The sequence below is a fragment of the Kogia breviceps genome, chromosome 5 (genome assembly GCF_026419965.1).
Source record: "Kogia breviceps isolate mKogBre1 chromosome 5, mKogBre1 haplotype 1, whole genome shotgun sequence".
Lineage (NCBI taxonomy): Eukaryota > Metazoa > Chordata > Mammalia > Artiodactyla > Physeteridae > Kogia > Kogia breviceps.
Genome location: NC_081314.1, coordinates 59,220,772 through 59,233,032, shown reverse-complemented (window position 1 = coordinate 59,233,032; position 12,261 = coordinate 59,220,772). Strand labels below are relative to the sequence as shown.

General features: G+C 36.9%; 1 protein-coding gene across 1 annotated transcript in view; it reads right to left on the bottom strand.

Moving 5' to 3' along the window:
- The window catches only part of NAALADL2 (N-acetylated alpha-linked acidic dipeptidase like 2), a 1,506,494-nt gene that overhangs the window by 301,206 nt on the left and 1,193,027 nt on the right, over positions 1-12,261 (bottom strand). The window lies entirely within an intron of this gene.

Genomic DNA, 12,261 nt, shown 5'->3' with positions numbered 1-12,261 from the left:
TCTGGAACTAAAAGCACTTTGAACTAGAGACTACTTTTATATGAGACTGTGTGTATTGGATTTGACATTTTGCAGATAGACACAAAAAGCACACAAATGACCATTTAGACCTGCCGTCTGCCACCATGACATCTCACTTGGATGTGGAATAGGTACTTCAAACTTAACAAAGATTAAGTTCTACATTATTCTAAATGAAGTAAGCTGGTCACAAAAAGACAAATACTGTAGGGTTCCACTTACATGAATGCTACAGACTATATTGGATCCCCCCCTCACAAAAAATTCATATGTTGAAGCTCTAACCTCAAATGTGACTGTATTTGGAGATAGGGCCCATGAGGAAGTGGCAAAGGTTAAATGAGGTCATAAGGGTGGGGCCCTAATCTGATAGGGTTGGTGACCTTAAGAGAATAGAAAGAGACACCAGAACTTTCTCCACCATGTGATGACACAGCAAGAAGGTGTCTGTCTGCAAGATAGGAAGAGAGCTATCACCAGGAACCAGCACCTTGACCCTGCACTTTTCAGCTTCCAGAATTATGAGAAGTAAATGTTGGTTGTTTAAACCACCCAGATGGGACTTCCCTGGCAGTCCAGTGGTTGAGACTCCAGGCTTCTATTGCAGGGGGCATGGGTTCAATCCCTGGTTGGGGAACCAAGATCCCACATGCCATGCACACTGAGCAGCCAAAAAAAAACAACCCAAAACCAAAAAACAAACAAAAACAATTTAAAAAATAAATAAAAACCACCTAGTCTATGGTGTTTTGTTATAGCTGCCCAACCAGATTAATACAATCAAGCATCTAGAGTTGTCAAATTCATAGAGACAGAAAATAGAATGATGGTGGCCAGGGACTAGGGGGAGGGGGAAGCTGGGGACTGGTTTAATGGGTATAGAGTTTCAGTTTTGCAGGGTAAAAAGTTCTAGAGATTCATTGCACAACAATGTGAATATACATAACACTACTGAACTGTACACTTAAGAATAATTAAGGTGGTAAATGTTATGTGTAGTGTATCTTACTATAATTAAAATTTTGATAAAAAATAAATCAAAGAAAAAAAGTATTGATATCTTCTCTCAAATCAGCTCTTTTCTCAGTGTTCCTTAGATCCAAATATGGTCCCAACATACGCCCAGTTCCTCACACCAAATTTTTATAGTCTTTCTGTACTATTCACTTTCTTTTGCCCCTTACTTGTAACTTAGTGTTTCTAAAACTGTAGCATTCAAGAGATCACCTGAGGGCTTGTTACAACACAGGTTGCTGGGCTCTATCCCCAGACTTACGATTCAGTCAGTCTGAGGTAGAACTCAAGAAACAAGTACATAGAGCCCAATGTTCATAGTAGCACTACTTACAATAGCCAAGACACAGAAGCAACCTAAGTGTCTATTGACAGATGAATGGATAAAGAAGATGTGTATATAAACCTAGCATGACACGAATAATTAGGCAAGGTGGTGCTCCTCTTTCAAATAATATTAAGAACGATTAGTTTTCATCTCTCAGGTTTGTCTACAAGACACATGCTAATAAGTAATCACAAAGAATTGTAAAAAGAGGTTAGCAAATAATGTAATAATTTGCACCCACTGCTATCTGAAAGAGAGGTAGGGGTTTTCAGCTATAGACACTACTAGCTAGAAATTTCTTTTCTGATAAATGAACACTGTTGTGGATAGACAAATTACTAAGAGGATCACTTCATCAATTAAGTTTGGATTTCTGTTTCAAATACATTCAGTTAAATAGCAATGTATTTCTTTGTTCTGACATTGAACAATAACTTAATAAGATTAAAAAAAACACAAAAAACTTCAGGACTCACCAATAGATAGGGTCTTGGCTCACAGGAGCTAGAGTTAGAAAGTGTTTGAAAGCCCCTAGCCCTAAAGTGACTGGCTTTAAGCCAAATTGTGCTGCTCACCAGACTCTGAGGAAAATCTGCAAAAGACTTTCTTGGATGTGCATCATTAAGATTCAGGCTGCTCTCCAAGTCTGAAAGCACCATGGTGTGTTCTAATTAGACCAAGATAGCAGATTTATCATAAGGTAAATAACAACTGATGGCACATAAATTTTATAAGTTTAAGCTAAGTTGTATTTTATATAGTTGTGTTTGCTATTTAATTTCTTACTTTAAGTAATAGTGTTTTTCTCTTATGCTAAATATGTAATATATGTAATCATTTGGGGGGTTTTGCTTATTTAATTAACAGGATTTGAGTCAGTAAGCCTGCAATAAATTGTGAACTCCTATATCACCAATGTAAACAATTTAATACAAGCCTTTTAGAAAGTCATTTAGCAGGATGTATTAAGTGCTCAAAAAAAAAAAAAAAATTCCTGTTCTTTGATCCAGTTACCTTATTTCTGAGAACCCATAGCATATAACCAATCTAACAGAAGAGGAAAATTATTTACATAAAGATATTTACCATGTCTTTATTTATACTATAATGTTATTTTTTGAATGTATTAAATATTATAAGTAGGGAATGAATATTAAAAGTAACCAAAATACCCCAGAAGATAAGTACTTAAATTACAACTCATCATATATCATCTAGTCATTAAACATAATCATCATAAAGGCTAGCAGCATGAAAAATGCTTTTGAAAACAAAATATTGCTAGACTAATCTCTAAAAATGTAAAACCTACCATGATCCTCCATCCTAGTTTCAACTTTCCAAAGGCTTCCCATTGCACTCAAAATAAAACCCACTTAGCCTGGTTTGGAAAACTCAACCTGATATCTGGCTACTTCCTCACTCTCCTCTAGTACTGCACTCTCCCTCACCCACTAACATCACACAGTAAGGATTACTTGATTCCACCACATGGAATACTTGCCCCCTGGTCTTTTCTTGGCCAGCTCCTTCAGGTCTTAATTTTTTTTTTTTAATTTTTATTGGAGTATAGTTGATTTACAATGCTGTGTTAATTTCAGGTGTACAGTAAAGTGAATAAGTTTTACATATATATACATCCACTCTTTTTAAGAATCTTTTCCCATACAGGTCATTACAGAATATTGAGTAGAGTTCTCTGTGCTATACAGTAGGTACTTACTAGTTATCTATTTTATATATAGTAGTGTGTATATGTCAATCCCAATCTCCCAATGTATCCCTCCTCCGTTTCCCCCTCCCACCCGGGTAACCATAAGTTTGTTTTCTACATCTGTGACTCTATTTCTGTTTTATAAATGTCATCTCCTCCCAGAAGACCTCTTTGATTATCCAATATGAAGCAGTCAACCACTCACTCTCTATCATGTCCTGTTGTTTTAATTTTCTATATAGTACTCTTATCATGTGATGATTTCTTGTTCACCTCTTCATTAATTTGTATATCATCAGGCTACTCCTGCTAGAATGCATACTCCGTAAGAGCCCAGATCTTGTGCAATGTGGCTGGTACATAGAAGATGCTTGATAAATATTTCTTGAATGAATGTGAGGGGGTGCACAGTGTGCCACCCCAAAATATGCTACTTTGACATAAGGATTATTTTGAGCTGAAAGTAATTGAGAGGAAGCAGACATAGGAAAAATTCTCTGCCTTCCTCCTCTCTACTAGGAAAGGCAGGATGGTTCTTAATCACCAGGGACAACTCTAGACTCTTTTCAGCCCAGACAGATGGCACTAGAGGAATCTACGTAACAAACCTTGCTAAAACAACGCTTCCATTCTTTTCCGACATATATTTTCCTTTCTAATTTGTTTGTTTTTCTTTTGTTAATCTATCTTTTGTCCAGTCTAATTTGCAGGGCCCCAGTCAGGGGATATAGGAGAGTAGAAGAAAAGCTGATTTCCCACCACACCCCTTACAAATGAATCAATCAATACTAATATTTTTTAAAATAAAAACATCCTTTAAAAGAAAAATTAGATATATTTAAAGAGGACTATGTGGAAATCTTTAAATGAATACATAATGGGCCTAGTTTTTAGGCTATAATATCAGCTACCACTACTACCTGAGAACAGCTTTTGTCATTAAAATGTAAAGGATTCCCAAGGAAATGAATCATATTTTAGAGTTTTTCTTTTTGGCCATGCTGCATGGTATGTGGGATCTTATTTCCCTGACCAGGGATCGAACCCTTGCCCCCTGCAGTGGAAGCCTAGTCTTAACCACTGGTCTGCCAGGGAAGTCCAGAGTTTTGCTTTTTGAAACAAATAGAATTTTACAGTGTCAAACATTTACAAAAACCTAAAGCAACATATAATTAAGAAATAAACTATTAGTTCACTGTGTAAGTGTAAGAGCTATACAGAGAAAGAAAAGATTCATGTGGGATATAGCTCTTTGGGAAGATTTCATAAGAGGATCCCAGAAGCATTTGGGAGAAAATTTTTCAAGGAACTTTGAAATATTCTCATCCCTTATGACTTGCTTTTTTAGAACATTCTAAACCTAAATTATCCTAATTTCAATCATGTTGCTTAGAGCCAAGATAATACAGGACTGTAAGGAAATTCATATATATATAGAGAGAGAGAGAAAGAGAGAATAAAGATCTTTACATATATATACAGATTTATTCATTTTGGAAGTTTGAAAAGCTCCAAATGATATGTAACTGGTCAGGAGATATCCAGAATTTATATAGATTCTTTTTAGGCTTTAAGCATATTTATTCAGCATGTGCTACATTAAATAACAGTGATTTTGATATTTCTATTTACTTTCTGGGGCCTTGATAAGCATAGCAAATACAAACTGAACTATCAGCATAAATGGAAGATAATTATTCAGATATAAACATGGATATTTCACAAACTGCCAAGATTTCTTTCCACACACTGAGTGTTTTGAAAGGCAAGAAAGTAAAAGGAAAGCTTACATTTTTAAGAGTAGATTTAATTTGGTGCCATTTAATTCAGACCATAAAATTTAAAAAAAATGATAAAATATATAATAAATAAAACCAACTTGTCACCAGCAGTATCTTTTAAAATGCACCTACTTAAAATTAAATAAGATTATGTTGAACTCTATACCCCACTGAATCAAGCAATTAATTCCAGGAATTTCTGACATACCATCAGTATATATTTGAATCCCCAACTGTGAAAAATGATACAATGCATTATATTCATCAGTGTATGTTTATAAATTTAAAAAGTGGAATAAAAACAAGACCTAAGCAAAGAAGAAATTTTAATATTATTGTGTAAAGCATACTTCACATCTTGTTATAATTTTATTAAATATTTAGCTGCTAATATAGCACTATAAGACTGTATGGCAAGAGCACACATATTAATAGAACATTTCTTTAACAACTTATAAAAAAGAAACATGCAGATTTTGACAAGCATATAATATGGTAAATCTCAGTAATATGAAAGTTAAGCTATATATTTCAACATAAAATGAATTCTCAACATTTAAAAATAGCAGTAGTGGGAATAAAGTAATTTAATAGGCAGAATTGCCCCTAGTCATTTGCAAACTACTGAAATTTGCATGTAAAATTTAATAGTCTATTTTCTTTTTCACTAGAGGCCTTATTGAAGAGAGGATAAAAGAGCAAATATGAAGAAATTATGCATTAGTGAGTATATTGTTCTTCTAGAAACTTCAGATAAAGGAATGACAACACTTTTACCCTGTTGCATTTCCAATGGACTTCATATTTCTACCTAACAAACATTTTCTTTTTTTTTTTTCTTTTCTTTTTTTTTTTTGCAGTACGCGGGCCTCTAACTGCTGTGGCCTCTCCCGTTGCGGAGCACAGGCTCCGGACGTGCAGGCTCAGCGGCCATGGCTCACGGGCCCAGCCGCTCCGCGGCATGTGGGATCTTGCCGGACCGGGGCACGAACCCATGTCCCCTGCATCGGCAGGCGGACTCTCAACCACTGCGCCACCAGGGAAGCCCCAAACATTTTCTTAGCAATCATTCTGATGTTTGCTTTTGCATTACAACTACAAAAAGTTTGGTTATAATAGTCATTATTTCTAATATATATACTGTATTCACCTATTTTTACAGTTTAAAAATTTGCACAATTTATGCACACATACACTTTTAAGCTAATAAATGATACTATATAAATCACTAGCATAATAATGTATGGCCATAAAAATTCCACATTTACCACAAAACAGAATTAGTATACTAAGGGATACCTAGGAAAATTATTCCATCCTGTACAGATTTTGTCATATATAAAGTGGTATAGCAAAGAATAATTCACACTCTAAGGGATGATACTTCCCAATTTCAATGAGATCCTTAACTTAATTGTATGAGGAAAGATTTGAAGACTAGAAATTGTTAAAGAAAAATGTGAAGCCAGAAAATGTTGTCACTCCATAGGTCTTTTATATCTCCAATTAACCAAAAATAAAGGATCTGACTAGGAATTACAGAAGACAGTGTACTTCTGGCTTTTGTTGTTGATTAAGCTAAGTCATCTCTGTGCTACAACACTGACACTCCTGTGAAACTTAGGTTGCTGGGGCCTCATTGCCGCTGCTCCTGGTACAATCGCTCCTAAAGTGTCTCTTCCCAAGACGAAGGATCTCATCCTTGTTACTTTTTCTTGGTTGCCTGGTTCAGATCATTAAACTTTCAACTATTGCCTTAAGTTAAGCAAAATTCACCTGCACTTCACCAAATGCACCATTAAGTCAGTGACAAGAGCACACACACACACAAAATATCTCTCCAAACGGATTCTATGTCAAAAATAATTTCTTCAGATTCAATTCCTAATTACTCCAAATGAAACCTCAGGCAAAAAATTCATTTTAGGACAGTCTGGAATTCTTTAATATCATCTCTCCTCTGTTTTGAAAAGCCATTGCCATTAAACCAGTCTGGTGCCTGTGTTTCTCCCAAATGAGATGGCACCAGTCAAATGTTTTATTTTATTTATTTTATTTTTAATACATCTTTATTGGAGTATAATTGCTTCAGAACAAGGTTAGTTTCTGTTGTACAACAAAGTGAATCAGCCATACTCATACATATATCCCCATATCCCCCTCCCTTTTGCACTTCCCGCCAACCCTCCCTATCCCACCCCTCTAGGTGGTCACAAAGCACTGAGCTGATCTCCCTGTGCTATGTGGCTGCTTCCCACTAGCTATCTATTTTATATTTGGTAGCATATATATGTCCATGCCACTCTCTCACGTCACCCCAGCTTCCCGCTCCCACCACCCCAGTGTCCTCAAGTCCATTCACTATGTCTATGTCTTTATTCCTGCCTTGCCACTAGGTTCATCAGTATCATTTTTTTTTTTTTTAGATTCCATATATATGTGTTAGCATATGGTATTTGTTTTTCTCTTTCTGACTTATCTCACTTTGTATGACAGACTCTAGGTCCATCCACCTCACTACGAAAAACTCAATTTCGTTTCTTTCTTTGGTTGAGTAATAGTCCATTGTATATATGTGCCACATCTTCTTTATCCATCCGTCGATGGACATTTAGGTTGCTTCCATGTCCTGGCTATTGTAAATAGTGCTGCAATGAACATTGTGGTATATTTCTCTTTTTGAATTATGGTTTTCTCAGGGTATATGCTGAGTAGTGGGATTGCTGGGTCATATGGCACTTTTATTTTTACTTTTTCAAGGAACCTCCATACTGTTCTCCATGGTGGTTGTATCAATTTACCTTCCCACCGACAGGACAAGAGGGTTCCTTTTTCACCACATCCTTTCCAGCATTTACCGTTTCTAGAGTTTTTGATAATGGCCATTCTGACTGGTGTGAAATGATCTCATTATACTTTTGATTTGCATTTCTCTAATAATTAATGATGTTGAGCATCTTTTCATGTACCTCTTGGCCATCTGTATGTCTTCTTTGGTGAAATGTCTATTTAGGTGTTCCACTCATTTTTAAAATGAATTGTTTGTTTTTTTGATATTGAGCTCCATGAGCTGTTTGTATATTTTGGAGATTAATCCTTTGTCCATTGTTTCATTTGAAAATATTTCCTACCCTTCTGAGGGTTATCTTTTCATCTTGTTTATGGTTTCCTTTGCTGTGCAAAAGTTTTTAAGTTTAATTAGGTCCCATTTGTTTAATTTTGTTTTTATTTCCATTATTCTAGGAGGTGGGTCAAAAAAGATCTTGCTATGGTTTATATCAAAGACAGTTTTTTCCTAAGCTTTCCTCTAAGAGTTTTATAATGTCTGGTCTTATATTTAGGTCTTTAATCAATTTGGAGTTTATTATCGTGTATGCTGTTAGGGAGTGTTCTAATTTCATTCTTTTACATGTAGTTGTCCAGTTTTCCCAGCACCACTTATTGAAGAGGCTGTCTTTTCTCCATTGTATATTCTTGCCACTTTTATCAAAGATAAGGTGACCGTATGTGCGTGGTTTTATTGCTGGGCTTTCTATCCTGTTCCATTGATCTATATTTCTGTTTTTGTGCCAGTACCATACTGTCCTGATTACTGTAGCTTTGTAGTATAGTTTGAAGTCAGGGAGCCTGATTACTTCAGTTCCGTTTTTCTTTCTCAAGATTGCTTTGGCTATTCAGGGTCTTTGGTATTTCCATATGAATTGTAAAATTGTTTTCTTCTAATTCTGTGAGGAATACCACTGGTAGTTTGATAGGGATTGCACTGAATCTGTAGATTGCTTTGGGTAGTATAGTCATTTTCACACTATTGATTCTTCCAATTGAAGAACACGGTATATCTCTCCATCTGTTTAGGTAATCTTTGATTTCTTTCATCAGTGTCTTATAGTTTTCTGTGTACAAGTCTTTTGCCCCCTTAGGAAGGTTTATTCCTATGTATTTTATTCTTTCTGTTGCAGTGGTAAGTGGGATTGTTTCCTTAATTTATTTTTCTGATTTTTCATTGTTAGTGTATAGGAATGCCAGAGATTTCTGTGCATTAATTTTGTATCCTGCAACTTTACCAAATTCATTGATTAGCTCTAGTAGTTTTCTGGTGGTATCTTTAGGATTATCTATGTATAGTATCATGTCATCTGCAAACAGTGACAGTTTTACTGCTTCTTTTCCAATTTGTATTCCTTTTATATTTCTTTTTCTTCTCTGACTGAGGTGGTTAGGACTTCCGAAGCTATGTTGAATAACAGTGGCAAGAGTGGACATCTGTGTCTTATTCCTGCTCTTAGTGGAAGTGCTTTCAGTTTTTCACTATTGAGAATGATGTTTCCTGTGGATTTGTCATATATGGCCTTTATTATGTTGAAGCAGGTTTCCTCTATGCCCATGTTCTGGAGAGTTTTCATCATAAATTGGTGTTGAATTTTTTCAAAAGCTTTTTCTGCATCTATTAAGATGATCATATTGTTTTTATTCTTCAATTTGTTATGTGGTGTGTCACATTGATTGATTTGCATATATTGAAGAATACTTGCATCCCTGGGATAAATCCCACTTGATCATGGTGTATGATCCTTTTAATAGGCTGCTGGATTCTGTTTGCTAGTACTTTGTTCAGGATTTTTCATCTATGTTCATCAGTGATATCGGTCTATAATTTTCTTTTTTTGTGAGTTCGTTGTCTGGTTTTGGTACCACAGTGATGTTGGCTTTGTAGAATGAATTTGGGAGTGTTCCTCTCTCTGAAATATTTTGGAAGAGTTTGTGAAGGATCAGTGTTAGCTCTTCTCTAAATGTTTGATAGAGTTCACCTGTGAAGCCATTTGGTCCTAGACTTTTGTTTGTTGGCAGATTTTAAATTAAAGTTTCAATTTCATTACTCATGACAGGTATGTTTATATTTTCTAATTCTTCCTGGTTCAGTCTTTGAAAATTGTACTTTTCCAAGAATTTGTCCATTTCTTCATGGTTGTCCATTTTATGGTTGTTAGTATGTGCCTTATGTATTGAGGTGCTCCTATGTTGGGTGCATAAACAATTATAACAATGTTGGGTGCATAACAATTTACCTTCTTGGATTGATTCCATGATCATTATGTAGTGTCCTTCCTTATCTCTTTCTACAGTCTTTATATTAAAGTCTATTTTATCTGATATGAGTATTGCTACTCCAGCTTTCTTTTGATTTCCATTTTCATGGAATATCTTTTTCCATCCCTTCACTTTCAGTCTGGATGTGTCCCTAGGTCTGAAGTTGGTCTCTTGTAGACAGCATATATATGGGTCTGGTTTTTGTATCCATTCAGCCAGTCTGTGTCTTTCACCTGGGGCATTTAGTCCATTTACATTCAAGTTATTATCGATATGTATGTTCCTATTACCTTTTTCTTAATTGTTTTGTGTTTGTTTTGTTTTTTGTGGGTCTTTTTCTTCTCTTGTGTTTCCCGCTTAGAGAAGTTCCTTTAGCATTTGTTGTACAGCTATTTTGGTGGAGCTGTATTCTCTTAGTTTTTGCTTGTCTGAAAATCTTTGGATTTTTCAGTCAAATCTGAATGAGGTCCTTGCTGGGTAGAGTAATCTCGGTTGTAGGTTTTTCTCTTTAATCACTTTAGTATATCCTGCCACTCCCTCTGGCCTGCAGGGTTTCCCCTGAAAAATCAGCTGATAACCCTATGGGGATTCCTTTGTATGTTATTTTTTGTTTTTCCCTCACTGCTTTTAATATTTTTTCTTTGAATTTAATTTTTGTTAGTTTGATTAATATGTGTCTTGGTGTGTTTCACCTAGCGTTTATCCTGTATGGGACTCTGTGCTTCCTGGACTTGGGTGACTATTTCCTTTCCCATGTTAGGGAAGTTTTCAACTATAATCTCTTCAAATATTTTCTCAGTCCCTTTATTTTTCTCTTCTTCTTCTGGGACCCCTATAATTCAAATGCTGGTGCATTTAGTGTTGTCCCAGAGGTCTCTGAGATTGCCTTCAATTCTTTCATTCTTTTTCTTTATTCTGCTCCTCAGCAGTTATTCCTACCATTTTGTCTTCCAGCTCACTTATTCATTCTTCTGCCTCAGTTATTCTGTTATTGATTCTATTGTATTTTTCATTTCAGTTATTGTGTTTTTCATCTCTGTTTGTTCTTTAGTTCTTCTAGATGTTTGTTAAACATATATTGTATTTTCTCATTCTGTGCCTCCATTTTATTTCTGAGATTCTGGATCATCTTTACTATCATTACTCTGAATTCTTTTTCAGGTAGACTGCCTATTTCCTCTTCATTTATTTGGTCTTGTAGGTTTTTACCTTGCTCCTTCATCTGTGGCATACTTTTTTGCTGTCTCATTTTTTTTTTTTTTCCTTTTTTTTCATTAGTGGGATTGTGTTCCTGTCTGACTGGTTGTTTGGCCTGAGGCTTCCAACACTGGAGTTTGTAGACTGTTGGGTAGAGCTGGGTCTTGATGCTGAGATGAGGAACTCCAAGAGACCTCAGTCTAATGAATATTCCCTGGGGTCTGACGTTCTCTGTTAGTCCAGTGGTTTGGATTTGGAGCTCCCACCTCAGGAGCTTCAGCCCAACCCCTGGCTTGTGAACCAAGATCCCACAAGCCACATGGGGTGGCAAAAAAAAAAAAAAAAAGGAGAACAATAACAAAGTAAAAAATAAAATTAGACTAGGAAATTAACAGATATGTTAGAGAAAATATAAAAATAAAAATATAAATGAAACAACCAGAAGGTAAAACAGAAACACAATAGTAAAAAAGAGGAGGAGAAAGAGAAAAAAAAGGTGGAAAAGACATTGGCTGTGGAGGGCATAGCCTAAGCAGGGGCAAGGTTTGAGCAGTGTGTGGGGCCTATGCTTAGGACCCACAGGGCTGGAAAAGGCCCTGGGGGTGTGGGGGCTGGGGCTTAGGCTCAAGAGAACAGAAGGGGCCCAGGTGTGCCTCCCACCTCTGGTCTCAGAGGGTGGGAGACTCACCTTGGAGCCCATCAGGCTTCCTGGATTTGAGTGGGCAGGGAAAACACTCTCTGCTCCTCTCCTGCTCCTCCAGTCCTGGAAGTCCCCTCCCGCCTGCCTCTTCTGATCTCCCTGGCCTCCCTCCTATGCTCCCAGGACCCACGTGGCCTGGAGGGGGCATTGGAGGCCAGGGACTGGCCTGGGAGCTCAGCAGGCTCCCTGTGCCTGGGTGGGCAGGGCAAACGCCCTCCACTCCTTTCCTGCTTTTCTGGTCCTGGAGGGCCCCTCCCACCTGCCTCTCCTGTTCTCTCCCGGCCTCTCCCCAACATCCCCAGGACCAACCCAGCCCAGAGGTGACCTCTGAGGACATAGGACCTGGCCCAAGATCCAGGAAGACTTTCCTGGACGATTTGGCAGGGGAAACGCTGGGCCCACTCCTCCCTGATCCAAG